Raw genomic sequence first — 24,808 nt, 5'->3', positions numbered from 1 at the left:
GGAGACTCCTGTATGACGGGTGCTTTGCATTCATCATCCTATTTTATTTAATCTGCACAAATTCCTGGAAAGTAGGTATTATTATCCCCACTTTCAAATGAGAAAACAAAGGTTCCAAGAGGTTATTTGACTGTGATCGTCTCTCTAGCATTACCGCATGGATTCCATCAGCTTCCAGAGTTCATGCTGAATATTCTATCTCCCATGTGAAAAGTGGATGCACAGAAATGAATAAAAGTGTAACAATAAGCAGTTTTTTTGGAGGGGGTGCCTGGGTGGCTCCGTTGGTTAAGCATCTGACCTCAGCTCAGGTCATGATCTCATGGGTCCTGGGATGGAGCTCCACGTCGGGCTCTGAGGTCAGCAGGGAGTCTGCCTCTCCCTCTCCTTCTCCCCCTCCCCCCACCCCATGCTCTTTCTCTCTCTCTTTCAAATACATAACTAAAGTCTTTTAAAAAGATAAGCAGTTTTTTTTTTTAAGGCGAATAAGCAAGCAGTGTAGGAAAGCTTTGCAGACACAGTATCAGAGGGGGCTCACAGTTTGCCCCAGTGCCCAGGAAATAGCTCTCGGAAGGGAGGGCAGACTAAGCAAAGAGGCCGCTGCTGTTTAGGACGAGATTGCTACTAGCATTTCTAACTGCCTCATAGAATAGAACACCATACGTTATGCAGAATAGAAAGTAGTTTCTATTTTTGCATTCAAAGAAGCGTATTTGTATAAAAGGGTGTTGGGGATGCTTGTTAAAAAGCTTTCTACAGATCAGAAATCCCCAGGCTGGAGGTCTGATGAATTTCAAAAGTGGAAAAACTAAATGTGAGGCAATGTTTAAATGCCTGAGAAACTGATTAACATCCCTCACAGCTTTTAGGTTTCTGCCTCAAAATGGAAGTGTTTGATTCCTTAAAGCACTCCCTTTTGGGTTTTTTTAGGCAAACATAGGCATTTTGATCCTGAATGTGTGTGTGTGTGTGTGTGTGTGTGTGTGTGGCGGGGGTGGTGGGGGCATGGGGGGGAGAATTTCAGTTCAAAGTAATGCAATGTCAGAAATCTACCTTTTGCATAAAACAATGTTGATATCCAAGACAGACTCCTAGTTGGTGTGTCTTGGAGAACAGTTAAACAAATTTTCATTAACAATAATCAGTGTGGAAAAAAATCGAATTTCAACACGTGAGGTGGCACACAATTTAATTCAACCAACAGAGCCTCCTCTGCAGACAAGGCATTACCTTCCAGAAACTTGCGAGTTAAGCAGAATAGTATGATAGACATATTAATAATTATGGTAACTGAGATACACTGATGCTTGTGTCCTTTCAACATTCACGCGTTGAGATCCCGACTCCCAGGGGGATGGTAGTTGGACATGGGGCCTTTGGAAGGTGATCAGGTCATGAGGGTGGAGCCCCATAATGGGATTAGAGCCCTTCTAAGAAGAAACACGGGAGCTGGTTTTTCTCTCTGCCTCCTGAAGATACGTTGAGAAGGCGGCCATCTGTAAATTAGGAAGTGAGCCTGCACCGGACACCGGAACTGCCAGCACCTTGATCTTAGACTTCCCAGCCTCCAGAGCTGGGAGACACGAGTGCTAGTCAAGAGCCCCAGTCTGGTCAAAACAGGCCAAACTGACAAAGACAGCAACCATGAACCAACTGGGGAGGAAACAAGTACCAAAAACTGCTGATTTCTTTGTGGTTCCTCCCACGTGTCTTTCTAGTCCCATCAGGGCTTTGTCTCTGTCCGCTGCCACCCAAACTATTTCCGCTCTTCTAATGGCCTTGTTGCCCCTGACTCTGGTCTATGAAACACACTGCCAGCAGGTTACCCTCCTAAATTCCAGGCAGTTGGCTGTCCCCGCTCAGTCTTTCTGTGGATCTTAGTTGCCTGCAAAGCTGAAACACTATTTAATATTTGGCATATGCTATGTTGAGATATTACCCACTTTGGTGGGTCTGTCTCATGGCTTGTCACAATTTCTAAGAGTAGGAATTGTGTATTCTTTGTCCTTATATTCTTAGTACTCAGCACAGGATGGGTACACAGTAGGCCTTCAATACACCCAGCTGACTTTGACAAAGGCTTTCATTAAAGATATCAGGTCTTGTTTACAATCCTCCATACTTAAGCCCACCCAAGATAAACCTGAATGGGCAGAGTCATAGCAGCATCTCTTGGAGTGACATAAAATTAGAGGCAAGAGTTAAGACACCTATAGACTTATCTAGTGGATGCATCTGTTGCCCCCCAAGAAGATAACTGCCCTGCTCCAAAGTCAATGTCAAGTATCACACAACAATATCACAGCTGGGTAAGCACCCTTTCAGTCTGCTTATATTTACTTCTTGGGTCAGGAGGGCATGGCCCCCTACAAAGGGGACCAAACTAGGAATCATAGATGCTTGTTGGCCATAGAATTATCTGAAAGACCTTTGACCAACTGGGTGTGAAAAGCCTTCTGACAACTCTGCTAGACTCTTCAGACTAATTAGCAGTTTTTTATTAGGGACTTCAACGCAAATGTGCCTTCTGGTTATCAAGCTATTACTCCTGTGTGGCCTCTTGATCTCCTTTTTTGGCTACTTTTTTTCTAACTTGAGAAATGGCAAAGTAAGATAGTTCATTTCCTCTGATCTCTAAACATAGTTTTTGGTTATTATCTAGGATTGGAAGTAATAAATTAAAATAGCAGAATGTACATAAGTTGCAAAATGCTTTTCTCACTGTTCTCCTCACCACCCCTCCATTCACCACAGTGGAGGCTTAGCCACTCACTTCTGTTCAGGAAAAAGATTACAGTTAATTAAATGTTAATCTGAGAACAACACAGCACTGGCAACGCGTATAGACAGGTCCCACCAGCAAACACCACTCACCAAGAACAGCTGTATACAAATTTATTATTTATTGAAAAGCTGATGAGCCAGAGAAAATTTCAGCTGTGAATCAGTACTTTTTGCCTATGGTTGATTTCCAACTTGGCAAAATTAGAGAATCACTATCATGCCGGGTTCCTGGAATACGACGTAGTTGAATGATTCAAAGAGGAACTGCTCAGAATTACTGGCTCTGAGTAGTGTTGTAGGGGTCCTCAAGGATTTTCAGTGTTTTAAATTTAGTATTTCAGATTCAGATTATTTTAGATTTCAGAATTTTAGTATTTCAGGAGTTCCTTATTTTAGAAGTCTTGCTTTTACGTATTTCTCAAATCGTTGGAGGCAAAAACCTTACTCACATGAGTATAATGAGCAGAGTCAGAAACTTAGCCTCTCCTGCCACCCACTACTTCCGGTGCCTCAGCCTGTGTACTTTCCAAATTAGAAACACAAAATCTGCTAAAAAACCATCATGGCTGCCCTCTGCATTCTCATCCACTGCTGAAAGCCCAAATCCGTACCCAGACATGTAAGCCCTCCAACAGGTGACCTAACAAGGAGCCTGAGTCCCCCTCCTCATGTCTCATCACTCCCTTTATGTCCCAGTTAGACAGTCCTATCTCCAGTCCCACTGACTTGTTTTGATCCCTTTTGACAGTTGTTAGACAGCTGTTGTAAGGCTAACAATTATTGATCACCTATTGTATCAGACGCTACACCAGACACGTTCATACTTTATCCATTTAACCTTCATGACAATGCCACAAGGTATTTTTCAAATAAGGGATGAAATTCAGAGACTTGTGACATCATAGTAAGGGTTGGGTTATCTGTGACTCCAAAACTTCAAGTCTTCCCACCACATATTGTCCCCTTGCTCTCGGTGTATCTTCCCTGTTCAATTTCTCCTCTATAAATTCTACTCATGCTCAGGACCCAGAACTAACTCTGCCTGCTCCTGAAGTCTTCTCCTTACTCTTCAGAGACATCACCCTCCTTGGAATTCATAGCACTTACTGATACTTTAGTACTCTTCATAGGATTGAATTACTTACGTTTTTTGTGCATGTGTGTAGTATTTCTCCAACTAGACTGAAAACTCCTTAGAGCAGGAGTCACGAGTTGCTCGTAGTGTTTACTCAGTGCAATGCACAGAGTAGGGGCTGAATAATTATCTGTTAGGGAACATGACACTACTAGATGTGTCTAATACCATTCTTGCTACAGCCTGTCTCCTGCAATTGAACTAATTCAGGAAAACATCTAGCTAGCTTAAGAGAAAGACAGATGCTTAACAAACAAATGGAGTCTTTTGGAGAGGATAAAGAGAAAGAATCAGGTTTGGAGGTGGCTTAGAGGTTTATACTGTCTTTGATGATTATTAAAATGGATAAAAAGTTAAAAGAGATCTTTGATGATGATCATAAAGGATAAAAAGTAGAAAGAGATCCATGATTATAATCAAATACTAAGTGGAGATTAGCGCAAGATCAATACGGCCAGACGACTGGCTAAGTCCCCCCAAGAAAGCACCCATGATAAGTGACAGTCTCTGAAAGCATCATTCTCACTTGCCTACAAACATACATTTAGCACCTGCTCTATTACAGGACATCACTAGGGCTGCAAAGTGGTATTAGAGTCTGCTCAAAAAAGGTCCCCAATTGAACTGGCAAGAGAGGACAAATACCTATATAGAAGAGCAAAAACACCAGGAAAATTTACCAGCTCCCAAATAAATGAAGTACATTAAAGGTCTGTGCCGGTGGAGGTCAGGGAGGGAGAGACTCTGTGGGTGTCGCATCAGGAAGGGTTAATGGGGAAGATGGAACTAGGGTCGTACCTTGCAAGCAGGATGACCCAGGGAATGAGTGGTGGGAAGAAAATTCCAAGCAAATGAGTGGCAAAGACTCATATTCCTTATGAAGGCCATGGGAACAGATGAAGTGGCCAGGTAACAGAACATCCATGCTCAGCTGTTTATGTTGTAGCCCTGTGTGATGGTTACCTGACTGCATTGCCTTTTACACCATTGCAAACTGAGGCAAAACAAAAACAATGAATGAAACAAATTTGTAAGTCACTAGTTTGTGCCAACTTACAGGTAGGAATCAGGTGATATGTGTTTTGAGCTTGGTGCTAGGGACTGTAGATTAACAAGACAGATTTAAGACATGGCCCCTGCCTTCCAAAAGCTAAATACCTACTTTGCGAGCAAGATGAACTCCTATGGAAATGTCTAAATGTACTTTAAAAACCTGTATAGTCAGTGCTAACTTATATTCTGACTGTATAGCACAAACATATTTTAAAGATGAAAAAATATTAGTACGGACACAGGTGCTTAGTAGAGGTAGAGTTACAGTAAACCCCTTGAGGTGGCTCATCAAAATGCAACTTTCGGTCGGGCTGGGTTTGCCCCAATATCTACTTTCACAATCCAGTTTCCACCCAGCCCTGAGAATCTCTTATAAGTGTTTCAGAAATGTTCAGTTTTAGCCTGAAGACTTCATGAAGGAGAACAATTTCAAGTCCAGGCAAGAGCCATCTGACTTGGCAGCTTGGAAAGTGGGAGAAACTGATGACACCATTCTCCTACTGGCTTCCATTTCTGCTGAGATCCACCAAGTGAGAGACACCCAGCCAGTTTGCAGTATATTAAAAGTGATAGACACAGTCATCCTGTAAGGGGCGTTGAGACTCACAGAACTGAGTCAGTGTATTATTCACGAGGCATCTTCTAATTTTTTATGGCTATAAAACCCACGAACCCAGCCTACGGCAGAAGCAGCTGTTTTATGTTGCCATTTAAAAGTCCGTCTGAAATCCTACATGTGTCTTATTTTAACAGGTCCCCAAACGTTACAGCAACACCGAATTCAGCTCCCGAGCTTCCTCAAAACTCCTCCCACATAATTCTCTTCATTATCCCTGTGATCTGTAGAAATCCAACAGCCCAGCCAACGTCTCCTCGATGAGTCAGGCTTGTAGGAACAGGATGCATAGGGCTCCTTCCCCTGGGAGCACAGTGTCTCCCTGGGGGCGAGGTGACTTTCTCAGCTCCAGTGACCTCAGGAGAAGGAAACGATAAGCTCTTCCAGTGACTGACAGGCATGCAGAACCAGCCAGAGAAGCAACAGGAATTCAGCCACTGAGGAGCCAGGTGGTCCGTGATGTGTGATGTTCTCTTACTGTATGAGGAGGAGCGCAAGAGTACAGCATCTCCGTGGAAGAAATGAATTAATAATGAGTGAAGTCATCGTTCTCTATAAACTAGGTGCTGGGTTGAAATGGTGAAAGAGGTACCCATAACGACATAAGGCACCATTTCTGAAGAGGACATGTGCCAGCCACTCTTTTAAGTACTTTTCCTGTATCCCCTCATTTTGCCCTCACCAATCTCTGGAGGATGTGCTATTATTATCTTATTACCCTCATGGTACAGAGAAATAGAGAGATTCATTAGCTTGCTTGACTTGACCTGTAAGAGGCAAAGGTAGGATTCGAACCGCCACACTCTCACTCCATAACCCAAGCTCTTCATCTCAATGTTCTACAGCAAGATTTAGAAATCATTCAGGACGCATACAGAGAAAGGAAACTACACATTCATTCATGGTCCCTGGAAGGCAGGGATTACAAAATGGCTTGCAATTAGGGGGCCAGCCAATGGCGGGGCCCAGGATTGGCGCACCGTGTGAGGACTGCTATGAGGGTTGTCAGCCCAGAATTCACACAGGAGGACAGAAGAGGGGGGGTTGGGTAAAGCTTCCTGGAGAAGGTACCGCTCAAGTGAACTTTGAGGCCGAAGTGTAAATTAGAATTGGAGAAGAAGCATATGGTAGATTGATGGTAAAAAGGCCCACCATTCTTCATTCCCCTTTGTATCCTTGCCCCTTGCAATGGCCTTTGCAGCTTTTCTCATGAAAATGTTGTCTATTTCTCTGTGTCTTGAATTCTGTAACTTGCTTCGGCCAATACCGTGCAGTGGAAATGCGTCAGTTCCCAGCTGTAGCCTCAAGGGCCTCTCATGTTTTCCTCTCTCTCTCTTGACCTTTGCCACCAACAAAGCCTGTGAAAAGCCTGGGCTAGCCCCCTAGATGCTGACATACCACATGCTCCCGTCGCCCTTGTCACCCCAGCCAACAGCCAGCAAACCATCAGACAGAGGAGTGAACCCATAGAGACCAGCCAGCTCCCAGCCAAACCACCAGCTGAATACAGAGACCTGAGTGAGCTCAGTCAAGGTCAGCTAAGCCTGGCCCTGGTTAGCAGAGCTGCCCAGCTGACTTCTAGCCTCATGAGGAAAAAATCAAAGTTCACTGCTGTATGTCACTGAGGTTGAGTGGTTGTTACACAGCAGTCTTATTATAATAGAAGTAGGTAAGTCCTCTTTTGTAAGACTAAAGCCAGTGTGGTACAAACTGTACTGTAATCCTTCCACCCTGTGTTTGCTTTAGAAAAGAATATAGGATTCTTCCATTGGTCAAAGGCTGGGTTTCTCAACATTGACACTCTTGACAGTTTGGGCCCGATCATTCTTGTAGGGGATTGACTGTTCTGGGCCTCATAGGATGTTTAGCAGCATCCACGGCCTCTACCCACTAGATGCCAGTAGTAATCCCAGTTGTGACAACCACAATGTTTCCAGACTGCCAAATGTCCTCTAGGGGGCAAAATCACTTCCAGTTAAGAAACACCGGTCCACAAACAGATGCAAAGAAGTTTAGTTACCCAATACCCAAAGTCTTCCCCATCCCCAAATCCCAGCAATCTTTTCTCTAAGATAGTTCCAGGGGTAAACCCAGCTCAGACCCCATATGCACACAAGTGCCTTCCCTGGGAAGATGTGGTTTTGGACTGGCCAGAGCCAGGTGGGGCTCAACAGGGAGGCTTCTGGGAGCTGCTCCAGCACATGTAAAGCTTGCTCTGGATGCTCCTGCTGGCTCAGCAGACTGAGTGTTATGCATACAATGACATTCAAAAGAAAAGAGAAACAAAAACACAGGCCAAGAGGCAGGAATCACAAGCCACCTTCTAGATCAGACCACTTGTGTCCAAAATTTTCTTCCAGTTTCCCCCTGACTTAAACTCTTCCTCCCAGTATATATTTTTTTTCCTAGCCTGCTGTGAAAAAGAGCAATTCATCATCGCATTCCCATACATATCTGGATATTCAGCATAAGGATTCCAGTGCTGACTCTCCTCTATCAGTGGACACTTTCTTAATTTGGGGCTAAGAAAGATGGTTAGCATTTCTCCTATTCCAGAGTTGAAGTTTAAATCAACATCTCTGATCATCACTGTGCTTCCCAGGAGCTAATTCCACCTCATGAGAGAATGCCAGATCCAGGGCTTGGAAGAACTTGTCTTTTCTTAACAGCACAGCTTGATCACTTCATTTGCTGGTTCCAGAAGATGGAAAGCAGAGGAAGAAAAAGGCTGAGTATTTGCTAATTTCTTACTCACCCTTGACCCACACATTTCATTTGATAAACATATTTGAGACTTGTGTCCACTGGGGCCTCCAGCAAATTGCTGATCTTCCCCAGGCTTACATTTTCCTCTAAAAATACAAAATCACCTCTTACTTTTCCTGCTGTACAGGAAAAACTGACAGATTTGGCACAAAAGGATATGTGCGTCCCTAAATCCATGAAAAACAAAGAGATCATCCATTAAGAAAAAGAAGAACAAATCCAAGTTGAAGCTACCCTGAATTCTAAATCTGAGCGTCTCCCAGGCACCTCTGTCTTCGATTTATTTACTTTCCCAGTGGAACCGTGCCCAGTTGTGCAGTTTAGGAGTTGCTTCAGAAAAAAAAGGTGAAGTCATCGATTCTTGGCGTCTCACTGTTGGATGCAGCCAGACTTTATGGAGATGAGCTATTAGTTCACTCTCTCTGTAATTCAATTGTTATTTTTCCTGGAGGGCTTGGTGATGATGGTCCAACTTTGTGAACACATGAGCATATTGGTGTGGAGAAGCAAGAAGAGGGTTTGAAAGTTCAGGTAAGGGTTTCCGCTAAGGTTTCTGGGAATTCGCATCAAATCTAGATGTTAGATATGACAAATTAACCACAGGTTTCAACAAGTATGACTCTTTGGGCAGAATACGAAATGCAAATATGGTCTCTACTAGCCAATGGCAAAGGATGCTCCAGAATGCACCGTCAGAGGTAGCCAGGCATTATCTGCAAGGCTAAGGTGACAACCTCAAGGTGCCCTGACCGTCTGGGCCCATCTAGAATCAGCCGGTGATGCTCAAGAGCACTTGATACCCAGCCAGGCCCATGTCCGTACAGAAGGCTATGGATATTAAACTGGAAAAGAAAAGGTAAAACAAGCCAAAAACCGGCTTCCTTGCCTCTACAAACCTACAAATACGTGAAGAAGAGAAACGACAATCTCCATCGTTTATCGTGTCTTGCGGAAATCAGCGCTTTTTCATAAATTATCTCAGTTGAACCTCAAAGCCCTGTAACATACATAGGAGAGAGATCACAACCCAGATTTTTAAATGAGGAAACTAAGGATGTTGGAGGCCTGTCCCTTGATCTCAGGGCAAACACGCAGAGGAATTAGAGGTGGAAGCCAGTGTTCCTAACCACAGACCTCACTTTCTTCCATCCGTGTTTGCTTCTCCCAGCAGATGTGGAGCATTCCAAAATGTGGCCCCGGGGGGAGGTTTCATTGACCCCAGTCCCTTGCAGCAACACCCCCCCCCACCCTTATCCCCAAACCAGCCCCAAGGAATTTAGCACCAAGGCAACAATCATCTCAGAAACTGAATGCAAACTGGTTCTTGTTCCCTTTGTGTGAAGTCTTGGGTCCTCTTAGACTGCTCTGTTTTTCCGGGGATTGACGAATATACAGTAAATAATAGTAACAACAGTTAACAAATCCTAAGTGATGAAATGTGGTAAATGATACTAGTAACAGTTCACAGGTCCTAACTAAAAGGTGCCAGTAGATAGCTTTGCTGGCTATAGTTGGGGTTTGGGTTCTGTGGAGGGTGCCCAGCCCAGGGTATGAGTGGGAGCTGAGGTCAGCCTGTGGCACCCCTCACCAGCCTTGCCCCCTCGCACAGGACTGTGTTCACCCATGGGAGGGGCACCTGTTTATCATTCCTCACCTCGATGGGCTGTGTTCCTGAAAAGTAGCCTCCGCCAAGAGGGTGACCTTTTCCTAAATCACACCGAGGTGCCCGGTGGGCTAGTGGCAGCTTGGTAGTATAGCTATGTTCTCACATTTACAAAACCCTGTGAGTTGGATAACATTATCAGCATCATTTTACAGGTAAGGCAAGCAAAGCTTTGAAGAGATTAAATGATTTGACTGTACTAGTAAATAAAAGCGCTTCTCTGCTGAATCCTATGGGGGTCACCATGCTCTCACGCTGCCTTCCCAGGGAAGTTGAGTCAACCTCTCCCCTATGGCACGTTGAGACTATTCCCACACAGGCAAGGTGCCATTGTGAGTAAGCTTCAGAAATTTAATTCAGGGAAGCAATCTCACGATAATCAGAAAAACTGTTTCAATCCCTTGTGCTTACAGATCTGAGCCAAGATCCTCAGGCAACAAGTTTTCATAGGTGATAGGAGTTCACACTTTATCATTCCTATTTCCCAAGAAAACCAGAGAAACAAAACTAGTGCTATTTTTCAATGCAATGAGGAGGTGGGGCTAAGATTTTATTTAAAAAATTAAAAGGGGGGCGCCTGGGTGGCTCAGTCATTAAGCATCTGCCTTCAGCTCAGGTCATGATCCCAGGGTCCTGGGACTGAGCCCCACATCGGGCTCCCTGCTCAGCGGGAAGCCTGCTTCTCCCTCTCCTACTCCCCCTGCTTGTGTTCCCTCTCTTGCTGTGTCTCTCTCTCTGTCAAATAAATAAAGAAAAAATCTTTAAAAAAATAAAAATAAATTAAAAATAAAATAAAATTTAAAAGGACCTGGAGAAACAGAATAAAGTCTGGCTTCCTGATCCTGAAGCATTGATATGGCCAGAAACTCCCAGGCCTGCCCCTCAGGCCCTCTGGTCCCCTTCCTCCCCCATCTCCATAATGAAATATTCTTCCTCCTCAGCTGTTGTCACAGTAACAGTGTGGGTCACATGGCCGTCACTTTACAATCTGCTTATGGAGCTGCTTGTAACCCTCACTCCAAGGCATAGTGACAGCTCATTTAGAATCAATCAAACATTTATTAATAGAGAGAGAACCAAGGGGCACACTCTCTTGATTGAAATTCTCTGGTCCTTGGCAAGGGCAAGAGCAAGGGGGGTGGAAATAACTCTCAGGTGGAGGCTGGGGGAGGCCATATCGTGTCAGGAAAGGAATCCTCTCTTGAAGGTTGGACCCATGAAGGTTCAAAGCCCAACCCTGGCTCAGTGTTCTAGGCAAGGAATGAAACCCGACTGAGTCTCCATTTCTTTCAAGATTTTGTTGTGAGGCTCAATGATAATGAAATGAATAAAGAAAAGGCACCACCCCTGGGAAGGACTTAATCAGTGGCAGCCATTATAAATGAGCAAGTGGTAAAGACGGGAAGTGGATGGAACCAAAAAGGAAATTGTGACTTGAGGCTGACGGCTAAAGAAGTGGGATTATTTAACCCAGAAGCTACTTTCAAGCAGAAGTCCTTTTAAGCACAGAGAGTAACAAGCACTAGGTGGAGAAAGGCAGGGAAAGGGAAAGGCAGACTTGTAGAGAAGCTGCAAGGAGGAACTCCTGAGGATGAATGAGTTCTATGTTTTGTTTTGTTTTGTTTTGTTTTGTTTTGTTTTGTTACCAGCAACAGAACTAGGGGAAGGTCTTGCAATATCTGTTGTTCTTTCGTCCAGTGTGTGATCTCATCTTTATGGCATAGGTGGTCCTGCTGGACGCCCAAACAACAGCCGTCTGCCCGGTGCCTGGTTTGCACGAAATCCTTGTTAAATAGTTGTTGAATAGGGGAGCCTGGGTGGTTCAGTCAGTTAAGGTTAAGCATCCGACTCTTGATTTTGGCTCAGGTCATGATCTCAGGGTCCTGGGATCAAGCCCTGCGTCAAGTCCCAGATCGGCTCCGTGGTCAGTGGGAGTCTGCTCAAGTTTCTCTCCCTTTGTCCCTTCTCCCACGTGTGCTCTTTCTCTAAAATAAATACATTCTATAAAAATCGTTGTTAAATAAATGAATGAATGAAAAGCAAATTATTTAATAGACCTAATGATCCCATAAGAACACTTGGGCTTTATGAAAAAAAGGAGAAACTGTTGCTAACACCCAATTTCTTCTATGTCCTAGTTTCTTACATCTAAATATGTTAAATATTCTTCCTGGCAAAGGCATTTGGAAAAAAAAAAAAAAGCAGAAATGTCCAGATGGATCTGACATGGGTGACAATCCCCAGAAGTGAAAAAGCTCAAAGATTGATGAATAGACCTCCTCCCTCCAGACTGAGCCAGGGGAGTCTCATCCAACATTTTTCCATTTGATTATTTACAGCCAAAAGGATGCAGCTGACGATACAGTCTTCCAGCCTCCCGCCTCCTCTCGGCCAGCTCAAGTGGCTGACTTGAGTCAGGGCAGGATGCCGTGGCCAGGGCTATGCATGGCCACCAGGAGCAGAACGCCTCCCTATGCGTGACCTTATCCATGATCTGCTTTCTTCCTTTCCATGTCTTCTCTCTGGCCCCTTCCCCTCTTCTTTTCCCCCCTTTCCCCTCTCTCTATTCCTTCATTTTCCTCTTCTTTCTCATCTTTCTTTACCTGTGCTCAGGGATTGTTATTTGACATCAGTGTTACTCAGGGCTAAAGAACATACTGCTTTTTCAATAAGATAAAGTTGCTTTGTCACTCCAGGTCCCCGAAGACTCCAACTGTAGGTCCACATTCAAGATCTTACATGACTAATCCATTTAAACTCCACAGCAGTGAGAACTAGAAATCCTTACATGACTTTATTCTTCTCCAAATCTATCCGAAGTCACCTTGTCTTCGTCCACCCTACCCAAGATGACCCCAATCTCTCTCTCCCAAGACTGTTAGTATAGACTGGTGTCACAGAGTGCATCAGCCATTGCACCATGGCATCTGTATAGAAGAATTTCAGTGACATCTGCTTCCAAGTCCATCTCCGAAGTGTGTACCCTGTTTTCCCTGGATTGTAGCTACTAGTGACTTCTTCCACAACTTGCCTGATGGAAATGTAGCTTATTAAACCTGTCACTCTTCTGCTCAGTGCCTCTAATGGCTTCCCATTTTCCATAAGATAAAAGTCCTGACGTTCTGTCTGTCACTTCAAACCCTCAAATACCTGGCCCCAATTCACCTGTCCAGTGAATTGCCCAGATGAACATGCCTGTGCATTCATTGCATTTTCCTACCTCCTTGCCTTGTCTTGCTTTTCCCTTTCCCGCCTCCACCAATCCAACTTGGGGACCCTCTTTCAAGGCCCTACTTAAACACTCCTCCCTAGGCATCTGGCCCTGAAACATGAAATAATCACATTTTTCTCTGCTTTCCTCTAGCTCCGGTGTGGTGCTTACCTTATACTGCCCCATGTTACAGAGAGCAGCTCCTCGCATCGAGCACCTACCGTGAGCTCAGGGTGGCTCCAGAGAGCTCACAGTAATTATCTTTACTCCTCACCACATACCCATTTTACAGATGAAGTAACAGGGATCCCACCCAAGGTCGCAAAGCTGGTCAGTGATGGGGCTGGGATTTCAAACCAGGCATATTGGACTCCAAATCTCTTTCCATTATGTCAGGCTATCACAGAAGAGATGTGGGCTGGGCACTCTTATTCACATCCGTTCTTTCAAAGCATGAAGCCATCCAGGGCTTATGTAAGAAGGAAGGCAGCAGGTGTCAATGACTTGTTTTCAGCAGCATCTACATATCTCATCTATGAGATTACGGACTTTTTAAAATGTATGTGTATGTCTCATAATTCCTTGTTTGTTATATGAGTAAGCCTTTTTCTTTAAAGAAATGGACTTACGTTATGTAGACACTCCTTGTGCTTTCAAAGGTTACTTTCCTTGAGACCATCTAATTCTTACTAACTTTTTAAAAATACATAAGCTCAGGGGTGCCTGGCTGGTTCAGTTGGTGAAGCACATGACTTTTTTTTTTTTTAAGATTTTATTTATTTATTTGAGACAGAGAGAGAGAGAGAAAAAGCATGAGTTGGGGGAGGGGCAGAGGGAGAGGGAGAAGCAGGCTTCCTGCTGAGCACAGAGCCTGATGCGGGGCTCGATGCGGGGCTTGATCCCAGGACCCTGGGTTCATGACCTGAGCCAAAGTCAGTTGTTTAACCAGCTGAGCCACCCAGGCACCCCAGCACATGACTCTTGATTTCAGGGTTGTGAGTTCGAGCCCCACATTGTTGGTGCAGAGATTACTTAATAAATAAATAAATAAATAAATAAATAAACTTAAAAAAATACGTAAGCTCAGTTCTGGAGAGAACATACCAACTGTCTAGAGGCACACAACAAAAGCATGGCAGGGCCAGGATGAGGCAGGTGTTGGACCCTGGCTGGGTGATTTGCCACTTGCCCACACTGGAGGTATAGGCATTTTATGCATATCCCCTGAGCTAGTTGTCAACATTTAATTCTGGACTGTTTCCAGGCTGGAGCATTCAAGTCCAGGTCAGCAGAAGCCTGTGAGTTGCAGTGAGAAATTTCAAATCTGACATTTGCCAGTTCCCATCGAGCTCCGGGTGGGAAATGTCCTGGGTTTCGTCCATTTCTAATGTCACAGCCAATCTAGTGGAAGAGATCACCTCCAGGTAAAGTCATTCAGAACAAGGGTTTGTCGTTTTAGTGCCATTCAACGGAGACAGATCATGGGCCACTCTGCTTCCCAAGGGGGTGGGCTTGGGATGAAGGACAAAAGCCAGTTTTCCCTGCACCTCTGCCTTCTGCACCCCAGGGTAGTCAGACAAATCCCCATGATGACAAAGCCCTTGACAGAGCTTCCTGGGGCTCAACTCCCAACAACTCTAAACCCACAATTCTAGTCCTGGTTCTGTTGCTGCCTAGTTGTGTAACTTGGAACCACTCACCAGTCTCTTCATGTCCCCCTTTCCTCAGCCCTAAAAGGGAATAAAGGCACTATATCACAGCTCGACTTTTGAGGATTAAACGAGCATGAAAGCACTTTGTAAGCTATAGATGACTATAGAAGCATAAAATGCCAATTTTTCAGGTTATATGAGGCTAATGCCTGATTTCCTGCAGGACACAAAATGCTGGGGAGGTGGGGTGCTTTGTATCTAGAAACAGAGAAAGTAGCCTGCTTTGTAGATATCTGTTTAGATATGTCTCAGCACCCAGGAAACTTGTCATTCTTAGAGCAACCTGCTTTTGTTCATCCTCACAAAGAACAGAATGGGAGGAAATTGTCAGTTGTTCATTTATTCATTCCTTCAGGGAACATTTATTAACCGCTGAAATGTAACAGGCATGACACTGAGCTAAGTGATAGGAATACAGAAATGAATATCAAGTTATATGTATAAACATTTAGAAAAAAGTCTAGAAGGATATCCAAAAGGCAGGTTCCTCTCTCCCTCCCTCCCTCACTTCCTCCCTCCCTCCCTCCCTCCCTCACTTCCTCCCTCCCTCCCTCCCTCCCTCCCTTCCTTCCTTCCTTCCTTCCTTCCTTCCTTCCTTCAAGTAAAAGTAATTTCACAGAACTCTAAGTCCTGTGTCGAAGTAACTCAGATGTGGTCAGTTGTGGCTCAGTGGTGTCTGCTCAGTCACCCTCAGGCAGCTCCTGTAGCAGAGCCAAGACAAACACAAAATCATGACACTGACCCACAGAAACAGCCCAGCTTTGTCTTCCTATGGGACCCTTTTTATCTCTGAGGAAACTTTTCCAAATAGATTGAAGAATCCCCTTCATTTCTCTTTTGTCTGAATTGGGTCACATGTCCATTCTAAATCACTGGTAAAAAGAACAGTCTCACCAGTTTAGACCAACGGTTCTCAAAGTGTGTTCAGGGACCCCTGTGGGACCCCAGGCCCTATCAGGTCTATGAGGTCCAAACTATGTTCATGATAACGTTAAGATTCTTTTTGCCTTTTTTATTCTCACTCTCTCACAAATGTACAAAGAGTACAAAACATTTACAGATATGAAACTATCACTTTTTGAGTTTGGGCATAGTAGCAAATCAGAATATCAACAATTATCTAAAAAGGGTATTAAAATACTTTTCCTTTTTCTAACCATCTATCTGTGAGACCACATTGTCTTCATATATTATTTAACCAAAATAAGATATCACAACAGATTGAATGCAAAAGCAGATATGAAAGGCCAGCTGTCTTTTAATCCAGACAATAAAAAGATTTGCAAAAATGTAAAACAATGGGGGGACCTGGCTGGCTCAGTCCGTAGAGCACATGACTCTTAATCTCAGGGCCGTGAGTTCAAGCCCCACATTGGGTGGGGAGCCTACTTAAAATAAAATAAGTTTAAAAAAAATGTGAAACAGGGTCGCCTGGGTGGCTCAGTCATTAAGCGTCTGCCTTCAGCTCAGGTCATGGCCCCAGGGTCCTGGGATCGAGCCCCACATCGGGCTTCCTGCTCCGAGGGAAGCCTGCTTCTCCCTCTCCCACTCCCCCTGCTTGTGTTCCCTCTCTCGCTGTGTCTCTCTCTGTCAAATAAATAAAATCTTTAAAAAAAAATGTGAAACAATGCCACTCTCACCAAATAATTTTAGTTTGGGGAAATGTATTTGTTATTTTGTCATAGAAAATGTTCTGTGTTAACCTGTGACAGATTTATTATTGTTATTTTTGAAGGAACTAATAGATATTTTGAAAATTTGTTGTAACATCAAATACTGTAAATATTAGTAAATGTAACCTACAAAAACTAAAGCTCTTTGGGGTTTTCAACAATCTTCAGGTATAATGTGGTCCAAAAAGTTTGGGAATCCCTACTTAACCAACTCTGGATGTCATTGCGTTGCATACGGGGTGAGGTAGACCCTAAGCTTTGCTAGGAAGGAAGATGTAGGAAAATGGCAGTTGGAGAAGTACCCACAATGCCTATGGCAAATGTTTCTTAGTTCCGTGGTTATCAGCTATTGTTAGTTTCTTCTTTAATTTTCCTTATATATTGCATGAACTTTTTTTTTTTTTGGTCTGAACTTTTAAGTGAGAAAATTCTGCTTTTATGAGAAGAAAAAAAATCAATAAGCCAGTTTTTACTTTAGAATAAATAAGTAAAGACAAGCATGAGTAAGATCCCCATGTACAGAAGCAGAGAAGCCAAGCACTGAGGATGAGCCAAATGCAAGTTGTGACTTCCGCTTCCTAAAGCTTGGGTGTGAAGAGAAGGGGAGGGAGTGGTGAGGTTGGGTCCAGGAAGGGTGGGCTTCTTGTACATCAGAGACACAGAGGCATAAGCTAGCTGAGGGAAGGATTCAGGGGAGGAGAAGCAGTAGAAAGTACAGGAGAGGCAGAGAGAAGGGATGGAACAATATGGGGGAAGGGGCTGCAGGGGAGCAGAGGGGGAGGCATGAACTTTGGACAAGAGAAGGAACGCTTCTCCCAGATGGGTAAAAAGTGCCAAATACCAATCCAGTAGGCATGAAACAGCACCCATTTGTCATTCAGAGAATTGAGATAATGCCTTGATACTCCCTGCTGTTGATTCATCTCAATCTTTTGAACTCTCACTTCTCAAGTAGCATGGGGTTTGGAGCTATTCAAACAATACTAACTCAAAAAAGGGGAAGAAAGTAATAACTGATGTTGGATCTTCCAGTAGATCTGAAGCAATAAAAAATAACTGTTTATCATGTATTCGAAGGAAATAAAAATGCAATAGATTATTTAATACAAGGTTCAGCTAACTAAGGCGGCAGGACAAATCCTGCCCCATACCTATTTTTGTTGAGTCTGACAGTTAAGAATGGTTTTTATATTTTTAAATGATTGAAAAAAATCAAATGGAGACTATTTCATGACATGAAATTTGCATGAAATTCAAATTTCAGTGTCCATGGACAAAATTTCATTGGAACACCTACATATATACAAACAAATTCAATAAGAACATGCAGGTATGATCAAAAGTAAACTACTCACAGCTTATAGAATATTTATTAATATTGTGATCTATTATGATAGATTTATTATACTATGACCTATTAAAGTAGGTTTATTATAATATAATCTATATTAATATTCTAATCTCCCATCTAGGAGGGCTTCCAAGAGAAAGTGCTTATCCATTTAGAAGAAGATAAGGGCAGTAGTTTGGCAGGAAATGGGAAGGTCAAACCATGGCAAGGTATCTGTTAAATGCCACCCCCCACCCCCTGTGCCAGGGATGCTGGATGCTGTAGGACAGAGTTCCTAGGAGTGGTGTGGCTTGCGGGTTACAGAGAGCGGAATCCCAGACCATTTCCCCTTGGGCCACTGTTGTCCCCACAGGCACCTTCAGCTGAGGCAGTGCCTCCGCCATCACCCCATTGTCTGAGTGTGTAAGGGGTGGTGGTAAGAAGGAAGACAGGTGAAAAATGGGGTCCTGGACCTTGCCTGAGAACACCAAAATCTACCCGGGGAGCTGAGATTTAGTCACTGCAAAAAAATATGAGAGAAAGCTCACGGGCTATCTAGCTTGGTACAGATTGTATAAACAGTTCCAGACTCACCACAGCCCCACTTATGACTTTCTGACTCTGCAGTGATACAAAAGCGATCCTCATTCAGTAGAAACTGTACTTGGCATTTTGAATTTTGCTCTTCTCCCAGGCTGGCAATGTGTATTGGATACTCTGTTGTGATGCTGGGCATCTGGAGGGGCTGCCGGCCTTAGTTACCCGAGATCAGAGGGTCAACTATTGATACCCTGACAACACTCTGTACCCACACAACCATGCTGTTTCTCACTTCCGGTGCAGTATCCAATCAGTTACATGAGATATTCAACACTTTATTATAAATTAGGCTTCGTGTGAGATGGTTTTGCGCAACCGTAGGCTAATGTAGGTATGCTGAGCACTTAAAGGGTGGACCAGGATGTTGGGTAGATTAAGTGTATTAAATTCATTTTCAATATTTTCAACGTACATTGGGTTTATTGGGGTATATATAACCCCATCCGAAGTCGAGGACCATCTGTATATGCGATGGCATGGCCTGGGTTCATTATGATGAATCTTAGCAGAGGACCTGGAACCTAGTATGTGCTTAGAGTATAACTGAATGTTCTGCCAGAATGGTTTCCCAAAGTGAATGAGGGAAACGTGTGAACAGACATCTTATTTTTTGGTCTTGCTTAACGTTGTTCAGAAATCCCAGCCACCGTGAGGTCCAAACCCACTTTCCACAAATTGGGTTTTTTTTTTCCTTCTTCTGTTTTTACCTCCTTCTCTACTCAGCACTCCTTCCCAATCTGTCTCCCCTTCCTGCCATCTTTCCCACCTGCTTCCTTCCTCCTTCTTTTCTGGTCATTTCTCTCCTCCTATCTTCCTGTTTTGTTTTCCTTCTTTCACCATAGCAATGAAATATGAAATGTTCAATTTGCAACAGGAGATCACCAATAAATAAAAAGACAACTCTCCCCGGCTTGAGAAACAACTTTAATAATCTCTAATGTCTAGTTGTTTTCAATCCTACTATTTTATATGGGCATAATTTTACATAGCTGCTATCATAAAGTCTATCAAAGCCATGTTCGCTGAGGGCAGAAATTAAAGATGTATGTGAGCTCTTCTCAGTTTTAATAGCCCACCGTTCACTAACCCAGAGTCAGAGCTGCAATAAACAGTCAGACATGTTCCTTGCAATCGGATGTCAGTGAGCTCTAAAATGGGAGAAAAAAAAGGAAGCAAAAAAAATCATCCACTTTCCAATAGCAATGCTACAGGGTAGGAGTACTCTCAGGAGTCCCTTATCCTCCCCACACAGAACCAACCTGCCAAATTCAGGGTCCCCATAGCTGGATTAAGACCCTCATTCTCTCCTCCCCTCCTCATCCAATAACATGCTAGAAAATGAGCCTGTTTATTTCAAAATATGGGCTGCTTTATATATCTATAAGCTATCATTTTGCATAAATGCCAGTTTGGGAACCTGGAATCAGCTGCTTGCAAAATCACTTAGCTCAACTTTGATATTCTTTAGAGAAAAGTTATCTGCTTAGCCAGCCAGCCCTTTAATTGGATGCCAACCTATGGGGCTACGAGGTTAAGAAACAAAAATCAACTGCTAGTGAACCAGGAAGCACTTTCATTGTATCTTCAATGAAGAATCAGTCTGGGCCTGGGGATTTTCTCATTGAATTTTCATAATAACTCTGTGGTACAGGTCATATAATTATCCCGTTTTACAGAGGAGGGAACTGAGGCTCAGTCTCATGTCAGAATTACACATGGTGTTAATGGTGAAATCAGATCCCGGATCCTGAGTCCTGCCTCGTCAGTTTAACTCTAGAGTTTGTATTTCAAACCCTCACATCATGCTGCTTCCTCAGACCTTGCTAGGGGGCCATGTCCTCTGGGAAACCTGACAACCAGGAGACATTAAAATTTCCTCTTGTCTCCTCCTCCTCGAGCATCCCAAACAAACTTCAGTAGAGCCCTCATCATGGCACTTACCTCTTGTCTCTCATCTGGACTGTGAGCTCTTCAAGTACAGAAAATATGCCATTTTAATGTTTGTAACCCCGACCCCTAGCTCAAGCTTCTTCCTCAGTAGATGTTATAGGCCGAATGGATGGTCCATGAGACACATCCCTCGTGACCGTGAGGGGTCATACCATGAAGTGTGAGTTCTGACTGGTGCCCACTTGTATTCTCAACCAATATCCAAAACCCACCTTTTAAAGTCATTCCTTCTTTCCACCTCTTTGTCAGACCTTGGCACTCTTTTTCCTAATTGCAACCTCTTATACAGGTACCATTTTCCCCCTTCAGCCAACACATAAAATGTATGTATTTTCCACTTTGGTTTAAGGTGTTTATCTTGGAGACCGTGAGCTCTTTTCATTGTTATTCATATTTGTTTGTTAGAGACTATACATTCTAAATTTTTTTTTTTTAACAGAAGGGATTTGGTAATAAATCTTGGCAGAGGACCGGGAACCTAGTAGGTGCTTAGTAAACGAACAAACATAATTATCCTGGAACATCGTTCTTTTTTTTTTTTAAGATTTATTTATTTATTTTAGAGAGAGAGCATGCGAGCAAGGGGAGGGGCAGAGGGAGAGAGAGAACGAATCCTTGAGCAGACTCCCCACCGAGCGTGAAGCCCAACATGGAGCTTGATCCCAGGACCCTGAGATCGTGACCTGAGCCAAAATCAAGAGTTGATGCTTAACCGACTGAGCCACCCAGACACCCCTGGAACATCTTTCAACCGAGCACCACACACAATCCGACACTCTGTCGGGATCTGTGCATTCATTCATTCATTCATTCAGTAAATAAATAAATGGTTATTACATTCAAAGTCATATGTTACAGACTGAGAATTCAAAGATGAAACGGACAGGAGCTTAGCCTTCAGAAAACAGGCCTACAAGGAGAAAGAAGGAATGTTCCACCAAAAAGAAATAGAGAATGTGCTCTGACCATTTCCAGCTGAACAGATAGAGAAGACTTCATAGAGAAAAAGGACTTTGCACAAGGCCTTGAGGAGGAGTAACATTTAGAAATTTGGCAAAGAAAGAGACAGAAGGGCCTTCCAGATGGAGCAAAGAATTTGAGCAAGAGCAGAAAAGTGGGAAAGCCTGGGGCATGTACTTGGAACAGAGCAAAGTTCATTTGCTGGGGCATGGAGTAGAAGAAGAGGCAGGATGGGGAATGGAGATGGAAACGTTTGTGGATGCTGGATGGAAAAGCAACCCTAATGAGGACATCAAACCTTGGAAGAGACCCCCTACTTCAAAGAGCTCATCAGTGCCATTTCTCTACCAACCAGTGAAGGCCTTGTGCGACCTTTGACCCCATGGTGTGGCCACTGTCCACTGTGTGATAGGGTCTCCTCCTAGCAGATACTTCTCCCTTTTAGTAGATTTTCACTTTTGGAATTATCACCCACATCATAATCGCATTTATAAATGCTTTGGCCCTTCTAGAGCTTGGCACACGCAAGAATCTCAATAGTCGGCACATTATTAGGAGCTCCCATAGCATGTTGGGAGGACCCTGCCCCTACGTCCTCCCTCCCACCCCACTCCTTCTCCACCACCCACCTCATTACAGGACAGATTCCAGTTTCAATTACCACTGAAATGGTCACTACCCAGGGTCTGTTGTGCAGGGCACAGTGCTGGTTGCTACACATAAGTCACATTCTCTGCGAGCTTGAGTAGATGGTTTTGCCTCCCTATGCCTTAGGTCCCTCATCTGCAGGATGGTGGTGGAGGGGAGGGGAGGTTGGTATCACCTGCCTTGCCAGAATATTGGGAAGATGGACAAGGTAATATATATATACAACGCTTAACACAGTTCCTGGTCTATAAGGGTGCTCGATACATGGTAACTATATACTGTGGAAGTTTAAAAGGTGTACGTATTTATTGTATGTATGTATTTACATATATGTATATCCACATACAGACATATGGAGATGCAGTGATTTTTCACAGTATCTGAAGAGATAGGGAGGGCACTTTCCTAAAGGAATGAATCCCATAGGATAGTTGAAGCATTTGTTCAAGGTCAAGAATAAATCGATGGGGGAGTGCCTGGCTGGCTCAGTCAGTAGAACATGCAACTCTTGATCTTGGGATCATGAGGTTAAGCTCCACCTTTGGCATAGAGATTACTTTAAAAAAATTAATTAAAATAAATTGATGGCTTGGGTTAGAACCCAAGGCTCCCTTTTCCTTGGACCAGATTCTTTCCAGCACAGCGTGAGGCCCAAGTGCATTTCAAGAGCACCTGTGTATAAGAACAAATAAGAATCAGGAAATGAGCTGAAAGCATCTATGAGCAGAGAAGGCAGGGGAAGGAAACTGTCAGCTCTCCTTCAGGCTGATACTTCTTGATGAAGTAGGTCCCGTTGTTAAGCACCCCAACATAGAGGCCACTTCATAAGCTATCGATCATATTCTTCTTCCCTCCTCTGGGCTTTCTTTAAATTCTTGGTAAGTTTCCTTCAGAGACAGAAGCCACAAATTGAGTTTGCTCTTTCCAATAAAGGACTGACCCAGCCGAGGTCAGAGCCTCTGAGCCTTGCAGTCTTTGTGCCCTGGCACCCACACCTCCTGGGCTCTCCTCATGTATCTTCGGGGCGCCCCGAAGAGCATCGTGCATCCAGTTTTAAGGACCAACGTCCACAGGTCCAGCCACACAGGACTGGGGGGGGCAGGGCGAGCAACGAGGACAGAGGACGGGCCAGCAGGCAGCCAAGGAGGAAATGGGCCAACGGGCTGATGCCCTGGAGCTGCCAGGAAGACTCAGAGGCCCACGCCCAAGGTGTGTCTGAAAGGCAGCAAGAGCGGGGTGCCCATGATCCAGGCCAACGACGCTGCTGACCGACACGGCTCCAGCTGTCTTTCTTCCTTCTTCAGATTCTAACGTTTTGATCAAGAAGAGTGTAAACGGGAAGGCGTGAGTTGGATGTCTCAGAGCACGGGTGCAAATAAACCCAGAAAACGAAGAGAGCCAGAAATCCTCGGCTAGGGCTAGCCAGCGAGCTCAGGTGATGGCGATTAGAGCTCCGGGAGGGGGTAGTGGCCGCCGGCGGGGGGCGTGGTTTCTCTGCCCAGACAGCTGACCCACAGGTGTCCCCCCACCCCCACCTCGTGGGCTCCTGTCCCCCTCCCCCACAGCACTGGGGTGCAAGAAACCGTCAAGAACCCCAAACTCCATATCCAGGAGCTAACAAGATTCAAGCTGAAGAAAATCAGCCCACCGGCTTAAGGGAGTTTTCCTTGAGCTTTTAATAATAGACCGTTTTTTGCTTTGCTTTGCTTTGCTTTGCTAGACTTTTAACAAAGAATAAGTTGTCAGAGAAAGGGACGGGCAAAGTTACCTTGAGACCCTGTATCCAATTGTGCTCCCTGATGCTGCGATGTGAACCCCAGATTCTCAAGAGTCCTTGAAAAAAAAAAAAAACAGGGAGTCAGACCACCCTTGTGTTTTCTCCTGCTGGTACCCACCAGAGAAGCAGGCCGCAAAGAGGCCCCTCAGCCCCACAAGTAACCCCGCCTCCGCCTCAGCCTCCAGGGCGAGAAAAAGCCAGAGACCCAAATTAAAGTGTTACCTTGCTGGCAAAAGGAGTGTGAAGAACTGCTGTGGCCTTTTCTAGCAAATCCAATGAGCTCATGTGTTTTCATTGGAAGGTGTTAAATATTACCAGCGAGAGGGCATTCTGTGGGTATTGAGGTCGAACGTTAGGATTTCTTTTACCCCTTTAGAATTTGAGCCTAGGTCCAAGCATGTTACATTGAGATCATAAAACTGGCACAGCGAACTTTCTGGAAACTTTACATAGTAATCACTATTATTGTTTAAAAAAAAAAACCCTACAAACCCGTCTGATCTCAGAGAGAGCTGCATTAATCTCTTTCTGTCCCCCTGAAATAATCCCTGTGTGAAACTTCCATGGAGCATCAGTAATGTGCAGTGGCTTTTCTCTCCCCACTTCCTTACACCCCACTTGCTGTTCAGTGGAGGCCGGATCCATGACTGGTTGCAGATTAACTGACTGGCCTGGTCACTCCCCAGAGAATCATTATTATCTCAGAATTTTAAGACAAAGGGAAAGTCATCACTTTTGAGCTTCCTTACCCAGGCAGGTCTCCACAGGCCATTTGGAAACCCTCAGCCTAGCACTAAAAGATGATTTTCAAAGAAGCCAAACTGGAAGAACCAGAGTAGGTGGGCGGTTGCCCCGGGGGGTGGTGGTGGTGGGGGAATGGGGAGATGTTGGTCAAAGGGTGCAAACTCCCAGCTATAAGCTGCAGAAGAT

Source organism: Callorhinus ursinus, unplaced genomic scaffold, assembly GCF_003265705.2.
Source record: "Callorhinus ursinus isolate GAN/ISIS: 27379988/994484 unplaced genomic scaffold, GSC_fseal_2.0 scaffold19, whole genome shotgun sequence".
Classification (NCBI taxonomy): Eukaryota; Metazoa; Chordata; class Mammalia; order Carnivora; family Otariidae; genus Callorhinus; species Callorhinus ursinus.
Note: the sequence above shows the minus strand (reverse complement) of the source record.